Source organism: Ambystoma mexicanum, chromosome 1q, assembly GCF_040938575.1.
Source record: "Ambystoma mexicanum isolate Mex_15411 chromosome 1q, UKY_AmexF1_1, whole genome shotgun sequence".
Lineage (NCBI taxonomy): Eukaryota > Metazoa > Chordata > Amphibia > Caudata > Ambystomatidae > Ambystoma > Ambystoma mexicanum.
In genome coordinates, this window is record NC_090922.1 from 558,935,687 (window position 1) to 558,958,524 (window position 22,838).

The window sequence follows — 22,838 nt, forward strand, 5'->3', positions numbered from 1 at the left end:
CAGCCCTGGACTGCACACATGTGGCACTCGTACCACCCCAGGCACATGAGGCAGCCTACAGAAACCGAAAACAGTACCATTCCCTCAATGTGCAGATGATATGTGGTCCTGACCTCACCTTCAGCCACTGCTATGCCCGCTACCCAGGATCCACCCACGACTCCATGGTCATGCGCAACAGTACCCTGCCGGCGTACATGGAAAGGCACCGAGGCCAAAACACATGGCTGCTGGCTGAGTACAAATGTATACCATAATGCATGTCAATCCACAACTGATGGTGCCTGTCACGAAATCCATGATTCCCAATAGGCAGCAGCATCACTGCAGCATTCACATTCAAGCAGCTTGCACAACAAACCTTGGACATGTCCAACACAGCAGGACACACCCATGCAGGATGTAAAAGACATGTGGCGGCACAGTGACATATGGAAGCCCCACCACCATAAAGCCTCCTGTGTGAGTAGCACCTTGTCTCCCAACACTGACACAGTACAGAAATCCCACCCTGCCCACCCGACAGTAATGAAATTCTAACCCATAAACTGGCACATCCACAAATGCACCACACATAAGTAGCATAAGTAATGGCAATGTACATCCCACGAACACTGTCCCCAGAATGACCAAGCAAATGCATGGAGAACAGTACAGAATAGTGACAACCAGCAAATGCAACTGCAGCCAAATGGAATTGCAATGACACATGAGGCAGCCACTTCTGTCATGCAAAAGTAGATGGAAGGGCCCCCTTACCCAGCGACAAGTGAATGAGTACTGTTACATCCAGAAACATAGGCGTACCAAGTTGAGAGTACCTCATTGATTCAATTAATGAAAGGTATGGCAAAATGACACTGATGACAGAGCTCTGAACACCCAATGGACTTACCTTGTCCACATACCGGCTTTCTCTCCCCTGCAGGTGATTCTGGATATCCCCAGTACACGTGGCTCATGACCCCTGTGCATCATCCACACACGGCAGCGGAGTGGGCATACAACCTTGCCCATGCTCGTACACGGATCTGCGTGGAGAGGGCATTTGGACTGCTCAATGCACGCTTCCGGTGCCTCGACCGCACGGGAGGGGCAATGATGTATGCACCAAAAAAAGTTGGCAAAATTGTACTGACATGTGCCATGTTGCACAACATCTGCTGTCACAGAAATGTGCCACTGCCCCCTGATGCTCATGTGCAGCCACCTGAGGATGGGAGTGAGGGTGATGACGTGCCGGAAGGTGTTGCACATGCACAAAGGTTTGGGCTGAGGGAGGGGAGATTGGCCAGACAGGGATTGATTGATGCATTTTTCTAACACGGGTGATGGGTAAATTGAACAGATGTCACTTCAACATTAAATTGGATTTGTCAACAATCACTACTGTCCATGCCTTGTGATTTTTCAAATGTGATTTATTTTCAGTCCAACAATCCCCCCTCCTCCCAGTGAACACCCGGCACACAACCCCCCCCCCCCAGTGAACACCCAGCACACAATCCGCCCTCCCCCCAGTGAACACCCAGCACACAATCCCCCCTCCCCCCAGTGAACACCCAGCACACAAACGCCCCTACCCCCAGTGAACACCCAGAACACAATCCCCCCACCCCGCAGTGAACTACTCTCAACTGTGCAGATAGGTGCATGTGTCTTATCAGGGCACCAACAACGATGGCAGGCACCACTAGGATGGTCGTGGGTGCTTTCCTTTTCCGGACCCCTCTGGTGTGCGTGCCCTCAGGTGGCGCATAGACCGGCGCCTAGGAGATGGCTCAAGGGAACCCTCCGTGGGTGTGGTTGATGTTGAAGGGACTGAAGCGGCGGCCTGCATGTGCTGTCGCATGAGGTTGTTTCCCTCCCTTGTTTGCTCAGCAAGTGCTGACACTGCCTCGCTGAACTCCCTCACTCATTGTCCAAACCCTGTCAGGGCAGCGGTACATTGTTCTACGACTCTGCGTGTGCACACATTGTCACCCGCTATGTATTTGCATCCATGCCGTATAGATGCACTGACAGCCTTGATGTGCTGGCTCTGCACCTTGGCCATTGATTCCCCCCTGGCCTGTTTGGCCTCAATCACATCGAGTCGGCCCATCACAGCTGCCCCTGTGATGAAGGGCACCCCTGGTGTGTCATGTGCTGGCCTGCAACTTGTGCGCTGTCGGGGGGGTGGGCTGCATGGGGACATGGCGCCGGCTTGGATTGGGTTGCCAGGCTCTGAATGCCGATCATCAGGGTTGCCGTATGATGGCGTGTCCACGTCCGGCTGTGGTGTGCGGACACGATGCACATGCACATGTGGGGTTTCTGCTTGCTGTTTGCCTGGCCTTGGGGTTCCCTGTGGTGTGACCATCCCTTCTACGTCACTGCTTCCGGGAGAATGCTGTCCTCCTGCATGATGAGCACGTGGAGGTTTTACTCCCATGTCGGGCTCCGATCCACAGCTCAGTCCTTCTGCATCGGGGCTGTGTCTGGTGGCTTGGGGCAAGCTGGCGGTGGCCTCCCTGCAGGCATGTGGCTGTTGCTGCGGTCTGTTAGGGCTGCGTTGGGTGAAGTGGGGGTTGGCCTGGGTCGTCTCCCTTCCGTGTGGCCTCTTTGTGGAGTGGTGGTGCTGGTGGAGGCGCGCTGCCGTGGGCGCTGTGTTGGTGTGGCCTCCTCCCCATCATCTTCATCCCGTTGGGTTTGACGTGTGCCTGTGGGGTACATAGGGTGTGGTCTGAGTTCAATGCTACCTACATTTGTGTAATGCAGTTCATGCTAACAAGTGGGATTGAAGACAGTATCATTCACGCATTCAACTTGCATTCTGTTCAGGCGCCATGAGGTGCTTGCTGTGAGTGAGTATGGAGGTACACTGCATGGGAATGTTTGAGTGACAAGATTGCATGCGTGGTTGGGGTGCACTGCGCTCAGGGTTTTGGGGGTGTATTCATGCACACTCACACTCTACATAGCTGTCCCATGGCTACGGATGTCTATCCTCTGCCCCTGACATTGATGCAATGCACGTGCAGGGTCGTCTAGAGAGCACTACGGTTCAATGGGTGTAGGGCTCACTTATGGGTGTATGCAGTTCCTCACACACATTTCTTCACATTCATTCACTCAGGGTCTGCATGTGTGGTACTTTCAGTTGCATACATTCGGGGTGGGACTCACCTGCACTTGGATCGATGCCAGTGCCTGCCTCTGCTCCACCAATTCCCTCGATGGTGCCAATATCTATCAGGGCAGTCATTTTCTCCTCCCAAGGTGTGAGATCGGGTGGGGGTGGTGGGGGCCCTCCTCCAGTGCCCCGGCTTGCACTCCTGTGCTGTGACAGGATGCTGCGGACTCGACACGCAGGTCATTCAGGCACTTGCGGCAGACCTCCCCATCCCGGGGTACGCGTCCCACAGCAGTGACCCTCTGGCTGATGTTGCGCTAGATTTGTGCTTTGCGCTGGCCACTTGTTTTGCGCTGCTGCAGCTCCTCATGGTGTGTCTCGGCCTCCTCCACCAGTACAGCTAGCTCCTGGTCGCTGAATTTGGGCTTTCTCACCCTGTCCAGGGCAGTCTTGCCCCTAGTGCGCTCCTGAGACATGTTTTGGGGTTGGATGGCGTGGATAGCTTCCAGGGGCTGTGATATCCGACGGATTGTGATTTCCAAGATGGCCACCACTTTGTTTCCCGTTCCGGCGGTGACGCGTTTCCCGCGCGCGCTCATGGCGGGCGCTATGAGCGCCATATGGCGGTAGCGCATGGTGCACTGGATTTAAAGGTTTGCGCTATTTGCAATAACGCCATGGACCGGGGCGCGTGCACGATAACTCGTGATTTGGAAGACGGTCCACCGGGGGCCTTGGCATTAGCGCTATTTAAGTCCGGCGGTAAAACCGCTGCATTACCACCAAACTCGTGATGAGGCACACTATCTTATAAACCATCCACACAGAGGAGCGAAAGCGTTGGAGGCAAACTGTAAAGAGATGGGCTGGTAGCTACTCATGCCCTACTGAATAACAACATCCCCAAGCATGAGGTTGTCCCACCCATTTACTTGGTGAAATAGGATCAGTGACACAAGAGACACAGTGACACAAGAGACACAGCTAAGACACAATCAAATTCTGAACCAACATATTTGTGCATATACTAGATGTGAAATCAATGCATCTAGTCTTGTCCATCCCTTTTGACACATAAATACACCACATACACCAGGACTCTCAATCAATATATGCACACAAATGTTGGTTCAGAATGTGTTGGTGTCTTGTCATGTCATGAATTTAGCTTTTCAATCGTGTTGCAATCTTTTCCGAAAATATACAATTAAGGAATACATGACATTATTCAATGATTTATGTGCAGATCTTTATCTTAAAGCTTTGACAACTGCATTGAGGCAGTAAGTGTTTCTATTTGTATACAGGATCTCTTATGTGTGTCCCTACTGAATAACAATACCAACTGTGTCCATCTGCATGAGGTAGAATTACAAAGAGTTTGCCATGAAAAACCACCAAGTACTCTAATGTGCATTGTGGGTTATGGCAAACTTCACACACATCAGCTAAACTGTCATAATAACACCAGGTTCCTAGAAACGATAACATGTCGCTTCCATTAAGTCACCACATGGTGCTGTGGCTTTGGGATGTCCGTCTAAACGCTGACAAACCACAAAACAGCCTTCTCTAAATCCAAGTCCACGTTCTTGCTAAATGATCTGGAAGAGTGCACAGAGGTCTGGCTTCACCTCTTTAGTGTTTTCCTTCAACCTCAGCACGTGAGCAGAAAAAGCAATCCGAAATTCTGTCATATTAAAGTTGAAGCACTTCTCCACAATCTTTACATGGTACCTTGCTCCTCAAAATAAGCTAGCATGGCCCTGCACCATTCACATACTGCCTGTGCCCAAATGTATACCAGCATGCCACATTAAAGTACATGGCACATAAGAACTCACTCCTGATTGCCTTGCCCATAATGCCAATGATGCCACTGTAAGGACACATATCCATGGGGAGTGCACCAATATCCCCACATTAATACACACTAATATTTGCTCTATCCATATCACCAAGAACACCATTATAAGAAAACACTGTCATGCTGGCTGTGCCACTATGTGATAGTAACCTGATGTAAGAGCACCCTCATTTTACTTTGTTCTTCTATCCAGTAACACATTTGTCTGTCAACATGTTCCTCCTGATTGTGCCCATAAATGCCAGTACCCACATGTAAACAGAGCGTCATGTTTGTTTTGCCGACATACCCAGTAAAGCCACTGTATGAAAACATATACATGCTGGCTGCACCAATAAGTGGCAGTTCTTCCATCCAGAACACCACTCAGCTATTTGCACCATCCTTCGTCCAGTCATCAGCTCAAATGGATACATCGTAGTTGCAGAAGAAGGGGTAGATCTAATGGCCATCAGGACAAGAGGTAATCGAATATCCCAACTTGGTCCAGAGTCTGCCACAAACTTTTTTAATATGCTCACAATGGTTTTAGTGTACTTCTCAACTCCACCACTGGAGGACTGGCAGGTATGCAATGTGTAATTTCCTTTTTACCCCAAGCATCTCCCACATCTTTGTCATCACTTCGCTGGTGAAGTGACTACCTCGGTCTGCTTCAATCCTTTTTGGTAGTCCAAAATGCGAGATGTGATTGATCATCAGGGCAGCTTCTGTTTCTGCCTTGCAATTTGGTGCCGGGAGACATTCCACCCATTTAGTAAACAAGCATGTTAAGGTTAAAAGGTACTTGTTCCCCCTAGAGGAGCGAATCACGGGCCCAATTAAATCGACTTGCAAATCTGACCATGGCAGTGTCATCCCCCTCTTTTGGAGGGGAGCACGGTGTGTGAGTGATGTTGGCAGAAATTGTGCACACACAAGACACCCCTTCAGGTATTGGCCGAGGTCCTGCCTCATGTGTGACCAGTATGCAACCTCTCGCAAGATTTCTAATCTAGTATGAAACCCCTGATGACCGGCTGTGGCTGCATCATGGGCGTGATTCAGCATCAGGCTTCGGAATGAGGTAGGGACCAACCACTGCTCACAGCCAGATATGGATCTCCTCACCAACAAAACGTCTTGGATTCAGAACATTTTTGGACATTTCATCAATGCTCTGAGGTCCTCTTTCCCAATATAATCGGTGTCCGTCAGGGGAAAGTTCTCATGGTCCTCAATGTGTGGATAAAATGTACAATTATTGGATCCCCTTTTTGAGCCGTGATCAAATCAACATCTGGGGTCTCCCTTCTCCACTGGGCAGTTCATTGTGAGCATTTGTCTGGGACCTAGTGATAGCAGTGACCTCTATTTCCCCAACAGGGACTCGATCTCAAGTAGATCCCCTTGGATGGCTCTAGTTTTTGACAGCTGATCAGCTAAGTCATTTTCAGTTTTGTCTGGTCACTCAACTTTGGAATGACCCTTGATCTTTTTCCAGTAGATGATCATCCCACTAGAGGTGACCAGATCATCAATATTTTGTATTAATTGTCCATGTTTTAGTGGTTTGTTGTTAGCACATAGCATGCCTCTTGTTTTCTAATTACCAGGTGCTCCATGAAAACGTTCTGGACATAATCTGAATCAGTGATTATGACCAGTTCGTGGAGTTAGTGTTGGACAGCAGTGAGGATGGCTTGATGCACAGACATCAGCTCTGCCACCTGACTACTACGGGGGCCGATTTTGTACCCAGAAGAGGGTTCCGGGGCATCATTCACCCAGGCATTCCCCACGCCGGCCGCTAGTTCTTTTTCCCCGTTGTTGTCAACATGGTAGGAGCACCCATCCACATAGAGAATGGGCATTCCCTCACACTTGTCATCTTCATAGTCTGTGTGTGGGAATCGAGGTACACCCCCATGTTGTCCTTGATTTTGAGACTTTCGTCCTCGAGACAGTTTTCTATGGCACAATCATGCAAGTCAGCCAGACCTTGCGCGAGGGGACTCTTCTTGTTTTGGCCATATCTGACCTCCACAGGAAAGCCTTGCATTGGCAGAATCCCAGAAGTAATTCAGGAATTACTCACATTTCCGGCACGGTTCTGTCACTTTGAAGATATTGCAGAGGCTGGTGTGTTGTCTCCACTATGATGTGTTCCCCCTGGATGAACGGGCGGTAATTCTTCAATGCCCACACCATTGCCAGGAGTGCCTTCTCACAATCGTTGAATTTTGGTACAATACTGTGGTCAAGCATGTATTTGAGAACCCTGTCTCCTAGAAGAGCTCCTTGTTTTTGACATGGTAAGCTAGGCAAGGCGCTTGTGAGAGGCTTCCCTTCAACAGATGGATCAGAGGTCTTGTGATCTCTGCGTAATCCTCAATGAACTTTCTACTGTAATTAGTCAGTCCAAGGAGGCGCCTTAGCTCACGCAGAGTTGGGGGTCTTTTAGTCTCAGGAGTGGTTCTACTTTCTTTTCCTGGGGACAGAGACCCTCAGGAGTTATCTCATGCCCCAAGAAATTGACATGGGTCCTGCACCACTGTGCCTTTTGGAAAGATAGTTTTGCTCCAGCAGCCCTCAACTGTGTCAGAACATAACGGGTCTCTGCTATGTTTTCCTCCACAGTTGAGCTTTTGATCAGAACATCATCTACATAGGCCAGGTTACCCCTTTCAACCAAGTCAGGATGGCCTTATGCAAGAAGATATTAAATTAATTACCAGAGTTGATGTATTCAAAGGGAGTCCCGGTCCATGTGTACTGCTGCACCCCGAAGGTAAAGGCCAGCTTGTATTGTTCCTACCTACTGACAGGTAAGGTCCAGTACCCATTGGTCAGGTCAATGCAGTATATACCTTTGACCCCTGGATCTGGGCCAACCCTTGGCCAATGTAGGGAAGAGCCCTCATTTAACTGAATAGGGATGAACAACTGTTCTTTAATCTTCTGAATGTCAGCTAAGCTTTGAGCTGGTTTCTCATCATTTTGGACTATGGAAGTGGGATTTTGCGATTGTATATTGGTATAGAATTTCAGAGTATTTCCTTCCAGTGTGGAATGCCACTTGCGACTGGAAGGAAGGTTGATTTTCAAAAACAGAGAGGACTTCCCATCACCAGTTTGTTGTCCTACTGCAAATACTGTCATGTCAGGGATTTGGTTGTTTTGAAAATGGAATTTAACATGATCTGGTTTTTGTTCAACCATGTGGTATGTGCCATTTAAACTAACATGGTTGACACTATGTTTTAATTTTATTGGTCGGTTAGTCTGGGTCCAGAGGACCTTGTTTACACAGTCTATTAGGGGAGAAAGTCTACGTAGGATGTCATTCCCCGGTAAACATGGTGTGCCCTCTGGAGTCACAACTATGATCGGGTGTTTCACCTTGTGTCGCCCAATTTAAATTTCCAAATCCGCAGTACCCTCGACAGGAATAACATCCCCATCGGAGTTCTGAAGTTGTCCAGGAAGAGGGGTGAGAGGGATCTGGTATCTCTCCGCCCTTCCTGAATTCAGCTGATCAAAGGCTCTCTTTGACAGAAGGGTGGCTTGGGATCGAGTGTCCACCAATGCCAAAAATGTACATAGCCCTTGTACTTGGACCAGGGCATAAAATCTCCCTCCTTCTCCTCAAGAGGGCGAGGATAATGTGCATTTTGGGCCAGTTGGTGGGTTAGTTTCTTGACTCTTGATTCTGACACAGGGGTAGTTTGGGCAGGATTCGGTGTGGGAGCTTGGGGATCTGTAAGAAAAATATAGCAGTTGGATATTGGGGGAGTTTTGGGCTCCCCTGGTTCTGATTCTGGGCTGCCTCCCCTTTTTGGAGGCAGTCCCCAGAGTAAGTTTGGGCAAGGTGGTTTTCTGGCTTATCATTCTGGGGTTCAATGATGGGCGGTTCTAACTCAGTCCCCACATTAACCCAGTCTTGATTAGGATCTCTCTGGACCGATTTTTCTTTGGGAGGAGTTCCCCGATCCCTGAAGGAGAAGATACTTTTCCCAGAGTCCTCTGAGGACCCCTCTCCTTCAAATTGGAGGACACTAACCTCCTCCACAAAATGGGTCTTTTTAGGCCCTTTATTTCTCCTACCAGCCCTCTGTTCCTTAGGTTGCAGACTTTCGGGGGCAGGAGATTCTGGTTCCGGTTCCTGGGTTTCCAGGGGCTTTTCACAAGTGGGGAAGGAAGCTTCCTCTAAGGCTTTACACCCTCTTTCCCCTGTGCCTCCTCCTTTGGAACTGGTGGGTTGTTGGGGTTCTCTCCCCATCATTGCTCTGGAGTACCATACCCTTGGTTTGCAGAGTCCTGGGCCGCCATGTTCATCTGAGGGTTCTGCCGAGCCCTCAACATGCGACCCAGATCCTGTGACAAGTTCTGGACCTGGCGCTCCAGCTGGGACACCCGCTCTGGCTGGTACGGGTTTCTCTGGTCCATCCTAGGTGGATCACAGGAAGGGTAGCTGTCCCTTCTCCCATAATACCCTGGGTTGGGATAGTTCTGGTAACCCTCCACCGTTGGCCTCCCCTCTCCCAGATTGTGCTTTCTGAGCTCAGGAAAGTGGGAAAAGAAAGGAGGGTTGTTTTGTGGGTTGAGGTTTTGCGGGTACTGGGGAAAGAAGCTCAACCCGGCATTTGGGGGCTTACTGCCCTCCTGGGGAAAGTTAGGAGGGAAGTTTCCCAGGCCGGTGCCTACCTGATTGGATCCCCTCCCTTGGGCTGGGGGAGTCCACACATACCCCAGGATGGGTTTGTTGCCCTTGTAACGGTGGTTAGTATAATCAGGGGATTTAGGGGTCCCATTTGTGGGATTACCTACCTGACTACCTGTTTGGGATTGGCCTGAGGGCCTTCTGGTTCTTTGGCTAGAAGGATTCTGTTCAGGAATATTTTTAGGCCCCCCCATCTCCAGATCTAAAATGGGGGCAACCTTCACCTGTGCCACCTCAGCAGCAGCAGGGGTGTTGGCTGGCTTGGGGTTTTTATTGGCGTTTTTGTTCTCTACAGGTTTCTGCACTTCATAAATATGGATTGCCTGTTCAATGACCCAGTCCAGTGATCTCTTCTCGTGAAAGACCCTCACCAGCTGGGTCATGATGTATTTAGGGAGTGCATGGAAGAAGGTGTTAATGAATTCCCTACTGTCTGTGCCCACTCTCCTGGTGGTCTGCGCAGAGGCACGTTTAAGTTCTTGCACAAATTCTTGTGGGGCCTGGTCTTCCCCACACTGCAGATTGTAGGCCACCTGGCGGGCCTGTTGGGGTTTCCTATGGATAGAAAAATGTTTTAAGATGGCCGCCCTGTAGGTGGACCATCTTGAGTGGTTCTGATCCTCCAGCCCCGCAAAGAAGCTGGACTACTCAGGGGAGAATGTGCATTTTACATACTGGATGCAACTCTGACTATCTTTCAGATGAAAAGTATCCATCATCTGTTCGTATAATTCAAGGTGTTCCCAGACTGAATACATGGCATTTTTGTGATAGGGAGTTATAACGCTCATAATGGCCTTGATCTGTTTCAGGGGATCTTTTTGTAGAGCCCTCTTAATTTTGTTGGCCTTTTTGGTCTTAGTCACCCGAGTCCACTCATCCTCTGAGTCAGAGGCACTACTGCAGGAGGTGGCTATTTGATGCTCTAGGCTCTCCCTGATTCTGTGAGTTTGGGAAGGGCTGGCAGAATGTGGGGGCCTGGTTTCCTGATGCCTGTGGCGCTCAGAAGAGTCTTCTGACTCTCCCCTGCTCCCAGGATTTGCATAGTACCCCCCTACTGCCCTAGCTGGGAAGAGGTCTTTAGGATACTCTTTTTGGGTTTGCTTTCCTGGAGTTCCCCACCTAATTTGACAAACTGATCCTCTGGTAGGCAGTATTTTTGAGGATCCAATTCCCTGATTCTCCCCTCACAGGAATCTTCCTGATCAAAGAGGCTAGCCCTAACATTTGGGGATCTGGGGATCTGTACAGAGAGGCCCGTCCCGCAATTTCTGGGAGGCGCTGATCCGTCACTCCCATGTTGCCAATTCTGCTGAAGTCTACCATCCCCATGGGCCTTGGTTCATATCAGCCAGTGGACATGAAGGTGGCAGAGTCCATGGTACGGAAGGGGTTAGAGTTCCTGATTACAGGGGCCTGATGTTATGCTCAAGAGTTTCTCTGTCCCTCCCTACCTCTTCTCTTTCTGCCCCTATTCCCTAGTGATATGCCAAAATCTGACTCTACTAAGGCCTTACTTGTCTCAATGATTTGTTCTTGCATGGCTATCTGTTTGTGGAACCTATCATTCTTTTCACAGAGAGCCTCATTGTCTCGCTGTGCTTCCTGTCTGGTTTGGAAATACTGAGCCAATTTCTGCAGTAGGAGTCTCACCTCCTGAATTTTATCATTATTGGTCTGGGTGTTCTTTTCCAGAGCATCCTGAACTCGTCTGGTGAGCTCTAGCAGCTTCTCATATTCTGTTTTAACTTCACTAAGCTCCTGGAGGGCCAGCTTTCTTTCCTCTAACTTGGTTTTTAATTGGCTAACTTCCTGGCCTAAGGTGTCCCTCTCCTGAGTTAGGGTGCCCCTCTGTGCAGCTAGGTCGTCCCTTTGTTTTTTAAATGCATTGAACTTCTGGCACTCCCCATCAAATTCCTCTTGAGAGTGGATGTCTTTAATAATTCATTTATTATTTTCCTCTTTCAAGGATTCTATGCAATTTTGTAAGGTGACTATCTGTTCTGCGCAGACGCTATTATAATTTAATTGATGCTCCAGTTTCTGTTGACTCTTGCAGAGAGTCCACCCTTTCCTGACACTCCTCTTTTAGTGCCAGGTATTGGGCGTATTGCTCTGCCTTCTCTTGCTGTAGGAGAGCCAGATCTTCACAGAAAACACAGGAAAAAGAACAGTTTTGGCTTGTGAAAAGATAGCGCTTAAGTTAAGATTTCCCCCTGCAAAATTCTCAATTCACAAATGAGCAGTTCTACACAGATGTTAGTAAGCAGCAGGTATTTAGGAATGAAGAACAGAGTAAAGTGTTTGAATATAGTCTTCCCTCCCCAAACAAGAGAAATAAAAACGCTTTTGGAAATTGACACTTTTAAAACTGACAGTTGAAAATGGCTTTGTGAAACAATGAAAAATGTGCAAAAATCCTTAAGTTGATAGAAATTCTTATGAGAGCAACATTAAACAGGTCCTAACAAACATGAGCTACAAGATGAGCAACAGAACACATTTTAGATCAGAATGGGAGTTAAGGAACACTTTGAATGGGAAAAAGACACGTGTAAAACTTTTGCAAAATGCGAATTTGTGGCTAAATTTCCCTATGTGATTTTTAATATACTGTTTCGCACTGCGGTCTTTAGTTGTGGATGTAACTACAGATCTTAGGTTTAACTGAGAGTTGAAATTAGGTCTCTAGCTATAACATTGAAGAAGTTATGGATGTTTTACTGAGAGGTGTTTTTGAAATAAATAGAACGGAGAAAAGTAGAAATTCGGTTTTGAAAATGACAGATTGGGTTTATTTAAACTATATTAATAACTAAGAAAAAGAGAATGCCACCCGTGAATCTCCACAGTAACGCACGGCCACTTGTAACTCTTGCATATGATACTCTGTTTCCGTTCCGTTCTGGAAATTACTTTATCTAATCCAAATCACTAACGGCTTATGGTTTTGTGAAACAAATTAGAAAAAATCAGCACAAGAATGGTTCTGACAATATTAGAGGTTCTGAACTTAGAGATGGGATAGGTTGAGATGGGGGAAGGACAAGGCAAATATATTATGAGTTACTATTATTCCTGTTTATACTTACAGTTCACTGTAAATTAAAATTGGACCGTCAGATTCTGGTCATCCTAGATCGGGTCTACAGGCAGCAGGGCACCTCTGGCAAAATTAAATTAACTGGGCAGTTCTGGTCAATTGAGCTGTACCTCAGGCTGGATTGGATCAGATTGGCCCTTCTGGTCACTGGACACTGTAGATTAGCGGGATGCAAATTTCAGCAGGCAAGCCTTAATGGTAGCAAGCCAGACTGGATCAGAATTTTATTTCTGAAGTTCTTTTGGGATGGTTCAGGATTTGGGCCTAGCTTAAAAGAGTTCAGCAAATGCTGGGCCTTGGTTTTGAAAAGTTGTCTGGATCAGGACAAGATGAAGAAGTCAGGAACAAAGCGCTGCACGGAAATCAGGATGTAGTCAGGAATCAATGTGTGTCTATGTGTGGTGAAGTTCCTATATTTATCATGCCAAGTGACATCACAAAGTTTATTGTAGGGGCAGAATTTCAAACCACACCTACACGGCTGTGAGTGGTCAAAGGCACTTGCCTTGTTCTGGTTGGCAGTCAGAAAGATCTGTCATATTTTATGGTGTGATTTAGTAACTCCCACATTGATTTGAACCACAATTTAACTTTCCCAAAAATGCACATTTCTATAACTATGCCCTCTAATAAAATTGGACACATATATTCCATATTTTGTGGGTTATCCTGACATTTAACTCCCATCTCAGTGAGAGCTATTTTTTTTGTTCTGCGGAATTTTGTCAATTTTATTCATAACGGTTTGGCCTATCAATTTCTAATTCAGTACATATCTGGGCGATTACCCCTAGAACGCGGGTATACAATATTATATTTGCAGCATCAATAGTTCTGCTACAATTTGAGTTTTCATGTAACTTTGGTCCCTTATGTAGTACAGGGTTCACTAATATCTCCACAGAAAGAGCATACAATTAGATTTACAACTACCAATTTTTAGATTTGTCCTCCTTCATGTTGCAAAGTTAAAGGATTTCAGAACTTAATCACAAATAGGCATTTTAAACAACAGATTTCTTTTAGCAGTTTTTTATTCTCTCCTTTCAATAGACAACAGCTGACACATTCCTTTGATCAGGGTGGGGTGTAGAGGGAAGTTTCCTGCCACTTCCCAGAAGGGATCAGTGTTCCGCCTGCCATTGCCCTTGCCTGGGCCCAATGACGAATGTCTAATGAGGTCTTTCTTCTAAATATGCGAGAACCTCCAGCATCAATTAAGCCTTCCTGGCAGCAGTGGGGTGTCATTTGCAGTGTCAATCTTTCCCAGGCTGGGCACTGTCCAATAAGAATTAACCAGTTAACTCCAAACTGGGTTACTTTAAGATTCACCTAAAATCCTTCATTTAAAATATATAAAATGAACATAGTTTATAGAGGATTTTGACATTTAAAAGAATTAGGCCCTTCACAAAAACATGCTTTTAAACGGGCAAATTTTGCACTTCTTCATGGAAAAAGCACATCTAAACTGAGTATTTTACATCAGATTTTCCTCTGCAACACACACATCTATTCAGCACCAGTTCTTCTCTTAAGTGCTGAGATTTGTTTGCAGTCTGGAAGTAAGTATTCAGCCTTTGCTTGGAGTTTTCTCTGCACAGCTGAAATTGTTATATGTTGCCGCTTTTAGCCGCATTTCTCCCTTGGAACTTGAAATAAATGTTGCTGGACTGGTTTTTCATGAAATACATTTCTTAGCTGCTGTCAGTCAGTGAGGCCCGGTTTCTCTGAGCCACCTGGAGGATCTGTGATTTCAGTACACTTATAATGTCAATGCGTCACTGAAAAATGGAAGAATCTAGCGCCAAAACAGCACTTTGAAGGTTGCAAAGCTGCATTTTAAAAGGCATTTTCGGTTTTTAGCCCAATTCTGTGGCCTTGCTTCATGTTAATGTAACAGCACCCACTGGCATTCTCCTGCCGTGAGTTCTGTTTTTACCCTAACTTTGTCTGTGTGTGGCAGGCGTGTGCAGCCCTTTGTGATTATGAACCATGCACAGTTTTGCAGATTTTTGCACGCACAGGGGTTAGCACATCCATTTTTGGCTGTTTCTTTCACCATTGGTAATAGGGTACGGTGGGGCGCATTGGCATGGGTAAACATATCCCACTGTGTCAGGTCCAGTACAGGTGGTGAGCTTCCCCCTGTTGCCATGCTGTCCTGGTGATGGTGGGATAGGATCCCCTGGACATGGATCCGCAGGTCATTCCAACGCTTGCCGCAGTCTTCCCCATCCCGGGGGATGCTCCCGACTGCTGACACCTTCTGACTCACTGCCTGCCAGATCTGGGTGCGGCACTGGGAGGATGTCTTCTTCTGCCTGGCTCCATATAGCTCTGCATGGTGGGCTACTACCATATCCACCAGGACAATGAGTTCTGTGTCTGTGAACTTTGGTTTTCTCAGACGATCTTGAGCTGCCTTGCCCCTTGCCCTCTCCTGAGACATGTTTGATGGTCTGGAAGTGTGGATGGCTGGCAAGGGTTCTGATATTGAATGGAAAAATACTCCAGCATTTATGCCAGTATGGCATTTTAATGCTGGCATAAAGGCTGTGGATTCCAATGGCATCTGCCTGCTTTTTACCCCAGCAAAAAGCAGGTGGATGCCATACAAATTCATTGTAAATGCTCGCTACTATGCGTTTAATCATTTTGTGCGGCAGAGTGCAAAAAGGTGGCATAAAAGCAATTACGCTATCATTTATTTTAACTTTTTTTTATTTGTTCTTGATTCTATTACATATTAACAGAACCTTTACAAAAAATGTATCATAGTTATAACAATACAACAATAGTATAATACATCAATAAGCATAAAAACAACATAGCAGTTACAATTTCCTAAAATTTCCTAAACCACATGTTCCCAAAAAATATTTCCTTGATTACAAAAGGTTTAACCTTACGAAATTTGTCCTAGGCATCTTAATAGATATCTCATCATACAACATAGCATCTTTCATGAATATACACATCGACTAGGGCTTCCGAATGACTTCTAGGAGTCATATCCCAGACTAGATATGATACAATACGTCAATACAGAACATGCAACAGCCATGAACAGTATTTATTTAGCCAGTTGTTCAGGTGATGGCATATGTGACTAATTATTTTTCTATGGATTTGCAAAAGCTCACAAAAGCATAGACTAATGGTTTATGTGTGCCTTGCATCATTCTGGAATTTTAAGCAGTCAACATAATGAACATCCACAAATTCCAACAGTAATTTTGTTCTTTTGTTCTTAAAATGGGGACAATATAAAATCAAATGCTTAAGTGTTTCAGTTGATTCAGTGCATAGGGGAAAACGACATTGCTTATTATCTGATTCGTTCTTATTATCGTTCCAATTTGCAATCCTCTCTTTAGTGTAGTATAAATTTAGTTTATACCATAAGTATGCTTTTCTCCTTTACGCTTTCATTTTGCACTGCCCTTTTACACTCTGTCATGCAGAAGATGAAAATACCATGGAGAGGAACTGTGTATACCAAGTTGCAAATGTAATAAGTCCCTTCGACATAGAGATCTCGAGAAGGAGCTCCAATGTGTTCAGCTTGGCAGCAAAGGGCTGTTGAAGGGTGCACCATAAGTTTTTTATCCTAGGGCATCTAGGTGCAGATAAAAAAATAGTACAGAGCAACACGCTTATTTTGCAGGCACTGGTGCAGGATAAGGTGTTCTACTGTGCAGTGTGCTTTGTCCTGTGAGCAACTAGATGAGGAGAGAGGTAGAGTGGAATGCAATATGCTATTTGTCTAGGTAGCTGCACACATAATGACTATCCTCTCGCACACCACCCCAGTTTAGTCTTTAGACTACCTCTCCCCTCCCATACACATGCCAATTAGACATGGGTGGCTAATGGGGACTTGGCCACCCCTTCATAACTTAGTAATGGCTATAATGTGCACACGCATTCTAGCACTTCTTTGAATTTCCCATATTTTGGACATCGGTCCCCCTGATGTTGTTCATACTACAGCACGGTGGGACCATACCTATGGTGAAAGGCGCTATACAAATGACAAAATGAATGAATAAATATCTGATGTAGAGTGCAATATAAATAATGCATCGTGGTTTATCACTTAGATGCAAAACAAACTGCACTGTGCTATCTGCTATTCTGTGGTATTACCTCGAAGCAGAAACACAATGTAAGAATGCAGTGTGTTTTGTGTGGGCCATCATTGGAGCAAAGCAGAATAGTAGTGCTATCTGCTTTTGTCTGTGACATCTAGAAAGAGTCAGAAATATACGTCAATGGAATGTCCCTTTTCTGGAGCACCTAGAAGCTAACACTTTATTTTATAGTGCATTGTGCTTTTAGCTGGCACACCTATGAGCAGAACATAACATATAACTAAGTAATGCACTATTATCTGCAATACCTAGAAGCCGGACACTGTCCTACCTGTTTTAATCAGGCACACCTTGAATCGTAAAACAGTAAGGAATCCCATCCAGAGGTTAAGGCTGTGTGTGTGTGTTCAAATATTTTCCCTTTGGAAATACAGGTGCAAAAAGTAAATATAACATCTTTTTATATACTCTAAAATTTTGAACCATAGTATGGATTGGCACAAATCATTGCAGATGGGGAAATGTGAAGCTGGTGTGTCAAATGGGCCAAAAGAATTTGCAAAAGTTAATAGATTAAAGGTTTCACCGGAACTGTTTAACTAAAACAATAAAACACACATCAATATATACATATATTAATTGGGAAAACATACAAACATCAGAATTAAGAAATGTTGTTGCCTTAATAATGTTAAGGCAACAACATAATAAACTTTATTACCAAATTAAAAATATATATATTAAAATCAAATTTCATGGTAACCTTAACTCACCCAGTTTTTGGTTTGCAATATTTTGTTTTTGCTAACAAATGTTTTATATTGAAAGTGATGTAATATGTTGTGTGATTTTTTTTTATGTTTAATAAAAATGTACCCTTTTTATTTATTCATGTTTTTCATGTGTATTGTATTTGTGCTGCTTTTGTTAGTATTTACAGTTAATATCATTTACTCAATTTAATTTAGCATACATCTCACATGTTTGTATTTTTTATGCACAGTGTAATGACTACAAATGCTGTGTATATATGAATGTTATTCGTAGAAGTAAGAGTTATCTGTATATGTTATTTTAATACTTGTTTAGTTGTTTAGTGTATGTTTTCTTTTTGTAATGTTATGTTAATTGTTTAGTAAATTATATATACTTACAATGATGACATGTACCATTTTAATTGATATTTGTATTTGTATTAATGTATAAAGTGATTTGTTAATTGATATTATTGTATATGTAAAGTATGACACTTGGATGCTTGTAGTATAAGTGTGTGTGTGTGTGTATGTGTGTGTGTGTGTGTGTGGCATAAGACCATGTTGCATAACAGTGCTTGGCCTATGTGTATGTGTTGTAAGTGTGTGTCCTGTAAAGAGCATGTGCTGTAGGAGTATGTGTTGTAGGAGCATGTGTTGCTTTATGAGCATGTGTTATAACATGAGTGTTATAACGGTGTGTAATGAGAGTGTGTGTTGACAGATTGCCTTTTATTGGAGCATGTGCCATAGGAGTGCATGTCATACGTCCACATGTCGTATGTCCACATGTTGTAGGTGCAGGTGTTGTAGGTGCAAGTGTGATATGTGCATGTTTTATAGGTGCACATGATGAAGGTACACATATTGTAGGTGCAGGTTTAATCGGAGCATGTGTCAGGAGCATGTGTCATAGCAGCGTTTGTTGTAAGAGTGTGAGTCATAACAGAGCTTATCATAGGTACGCACGTCATAGGAGAACGTTTTATAAGAGTGTGTCATAGGACCGTGTGTCATATGTGCACGTGTTTTAAGAGCATGTGTCATAAGTGCACATGTCATAGGAGTGTGTGAGATAGAAACATATGTCGTAGGAGTGTGTGTTCTAAGAGGGTGCATAGCAGGAGTTTGTGTTAATCTCACACATGTATGCATAGGGTTTTAATATAAAATGTACCTTTATTCTGCTCATGCATTGTATGCCTCTTATCCATATGAAAGCTCACATTAAAGTCAACTTTAACTGTAATGTTCATTTTCAATACGTTTGAGAGGCGCATATGACTGTAATACTCATACGCTCTGAGTACATGATTGCAGCGCATGTTGTAGGTGCCTGTGTGGTAGGAGTATGTATTGTAAGATTGTGTGTCGTAGGATCATGTGCTGTAGGAGCGCATGTCATAAGAGTGCATGCCGGGGGATCATGTATTGCAGGAGCATGTGTGTTTGTGTGTGTAGTAGGAGCATGTGTTGTAGCTGCACGTTTCATAGGAGCACGTGTTGTAGGAGCATGTGTTGCAGAAGTGTGCACCGTAAGAGGTTGTGATAAGTGTGCACAATAATAGTGTGCATCATAGGAGTGTGTGTCAGAAGAGTGTGTGTGGTTGGAGCTTGTGTTGGAAGAGCACGTGTCATACATATGCATGTTTTGTGTAGTAGCCACATGTGTAGTAGGTGCGCGTGTCATAGGAACATTCATTATAAGAGGGTGTGTTGCAGGAGTGCATGTAATAGCAACACATGTCATAGGATTACATGTTGTAGGAGTCAGTGTCATTAGAGTATGTGTCTTGTGTGGTAAATGTGTGGTAATAGTGTATGTGGTAAGAGTGTGTGTGGTAAGAGCATGTGTGATAGGAACGTGTGCTGTAGGAGCATGTATTGTAGGTGCATGCACTGTAGGGGCTTGTGTCCTAGTTAGAGACTAGAGTTTCTCCCATGGAGGTACCACAGGCACCGGGACTTCCTTGGGAAACCATTGATGTTGATTGAATTTTGCAGGTGAGCATGACAATTATGTCATAGTTGTTATAGATTTATTGTCTAAATGGCCTGAGTTGGGAATATTAACAGAAGCAACATCTGTTAATGTAATAATGTTTTTGGAAGGTGTATTTTGGAGGGAGGAATTTCCTGCAAAGATTTTGATTGACAATGGACCCCAATTCATTGTCTAGGGAGTTTCAGAATTGGTTGAATAGTCGCGGAATTAGACACAAGAGAATGGGCCTCATTATAAGTATGCCGGTCTGGAAATAGCGGTGCCAGTATATCCATACTAGCACCTTTTTCCGGATCGGCATATTCCAAGTTGCGATGCCGGTGACACCGACATCGCAAGTGACCCACTGCATCCGGCAACACCGTTGCCGGTATCTGCGGAGACACATGACAGGCGTGCCTGAGACACCAGCATGGCGTAAGTGAGTGCATATTCCGAGGTGCACGGACACACAATCACTGGCATGGACATGCCGGTAACATCGTGAAAACAATGCCGGAAACACTGGCATCGCAGACCAGGCTGTAAGTGGAATCGGGTGTGTAGAAACATGCCACAGATTATCAAAATTAGCACAGGTGGGCCCAATGGGCTGTGCCACAGCACAAAAGGACCACTCCCACACCCCACACCCCTTCCAACACCACAATGCTAGAAGTAGCTGTAGCAGTACTGGAGCTGGAGGCCATGCCTGCAGAGCTATTCATTGAAGAGGCAGTGAGGCAGAGGATGCAGCGGAGGCGCTTGAGGAGAAGGAGGGCCATCATGGCTCAGAAAAGCCCCATTGTCCAGCAGGTTGCAGCCAGCAGGGAGGCACCAATCCCTCACTTAAGGGCCACACCCTTCAACCTCAGCCCAGGTCAGATTGACACCCTGTACCGGCTAGACAGGGACACCATCACCGCATTAGTGGACCTGCTCCATGACGACCCAGTCAGCATCATCAATATCCGCACAGCTATCCCCTCTTGCTGAAGGTAGTATCTGTGCTACAATTTCTGGCCACAGGCACATACCAGCACACTATTGGTGAGCTGCATGGCATTTCGTAACCCTGTTTCTCCTGTGTGCTATTCCAAGTGATTGATGCATTCCCGTGTCACGTACAAGACCACATCAGCATGCCCAGGACTGCTGACCAGGTAAATGCCACCAAAATTGCCTTTCATGCCCTTGCAGGCATGCCTAACATTATTGGTGCCATGGACTGCACACATGTGGAGATGGTGGCCAAGCATGCTGTGGAGGCAGTGTACCGCAACAGGAAGCTCTTTCATTCACTGAACGTGCAGATGGTGTGTGATGCCCGCCACCTCATCACCCATTGCTGTGCAAGATATCCCGGGTCAACACACGACTCCATGGTGCTGCGCAACTCCACGCTGCCTTGGTACATGGCACAACACGCTGGACAGCGTACCTGGCTGCTGAGTGAGTCCAACTACTAGGCCATGTGCAGTGTTGAATTGGGGGGGCAGCAAAGACCATAGCATACCTGGCTGCTGGGTGAGTCCAACTACTAGGCCATTTTGCAGTTTTGAATTGGGGAGGGGCAGTAAAGAGCATAGCATACCTGACTGCTGGGTGAGTCCGCCTACTAGGCCATGTGCAGTGTTGAACTGGGGGGGGCATTAAAGAGCATAGCATACCTGGCTGCTGGGTGAGTGCAACTACTAGGCCATGTGCAGTGTTGAATTGGGGGGCAGTAAAGAGCATAGCATACCTGGCTGCTAGGTGAGTCCAACTACTAGGCCGTGTACAGTGTCATATTATGGCCCAGCATGCCAGCCATGACCAGTGGATGTGCACACTGCATAGATGAATCCATCATTACTCCTACAGCAATTAGTTGAAACTATTACAAAACCTCCATATAAGTGCACAGAGGCCCGATAGGGCGGCAAAAGGGGAAGGCAGACAAAGAAAAAGCGCAAGGAACATTATTACCGACAACTGTAAAACAAGTACAACTGAAATATTGAAGTGGAGATGACCCCAATCAGTGTTGGGAGTGCATGACACAATAGTAGCATGGCTGAGTGCAAGTCCTTGACAGGCGTGCACCCATGTATGAAAAAACCCAGTGCATACATAATCACATCTATCCTGTACAGCAAAAAACTGATGAGCTACATGTACCAGAATGCACCACACCATAGTGAAATGACAGGCACAAACACAGTGAAGCAAAACCACAAATCATGATGCACAGCCAGAGAATACTGAAACACCCACCCACCCAAAAAATTTGCTGCACGCAAATTGGACAGGTACACTACCAGTCACAACCACACAATAGCACATGCTTTTCATAGAAAAGCCACATGTACCGTTGTACATGGCATTTAGCTGGAATGAATTTGTAACACAAATTTGCATCCATTCCATGTGTGTCCGTTCTACAAAGGGTCAGAGTGTTGTATGTGAATGGCCCATGTGAATGCCACTTTACAACACCACCACCCCGCCTTCTGATAAAGTGCTGTACTGGTACCCAATTTTTTACATATGCTAGCTAAGCTCAGTCATGCTTGTGCGTGTTTGACTCCGCAAATGAACACTATACAGCCTTTGCCAACGTGAGATGACCAGTCAATTGACATGTACACATTCTGTTGCTCCCGTACAGGTGATGATGGCTATCCCCTAATGCCATGGATGAAGACCCCCATCAGGCAACCCCAAAACATCCACGAGCAGTTATACAACCGACGCAATGTAAGTACTCACTGCACTATTGAACAGACTTTTGGCTTGCTGAAGGCCCGGTTCCGCTGCCACAGCAAATCGGGGGGTGCACTCATGTACAGCCTGAAAAGGTTGGGAAATTTGTGCTTGCCTGTGCCATGTTGCACAACATGTGCATCATGTGCAACATCCCACTGCCCCCCGACATGGACATGCACCCACCAGAGGCTGAGGACGACAGTGACGATGAGCTGGCTATTGTACCACGCCGCAATGGCATGGATGGACATGTCAGTCGTGAAGACCTCATACACCACTACGTTTAAGCACCTATTACACACATGGCACAGGACATCTAGCACACTGGGCACTTGGCACTGTACATGAATAAATGCACTCACACTGAAAGATAATGTCCAGTTTGATTTCTATTTCAACACCAAATATATTGTGACAAAAAAAATGATTTACATAAGTGAAAAGCCTTAACTCCCTCTACATTCCCA

The 22,838-nt window shown here is 45.6% G+C and overlaps 1 long non-coding RNA gene across 1 annotated transcript in view; it reads left to right on the forward strand.

The window, feature by feature from the left end:
* The window catches only part of LOC138531707 (uncharacterized), a 60,069-nt gene that overhangs the window by 27,982 nt on the left and 9,249 nt on the right, over positions 1–22,838 (forward strand). The window contains exon 2 of the long non-coding RNA XR_011284855.1: positions 22,274–22,362. This is a non-coding gene — a long non-coding RNA (uncharacterized lncRNA). The remainder of the gene's footprint in view (positions 1–22,273; positions 22,363–22,838) is intronic.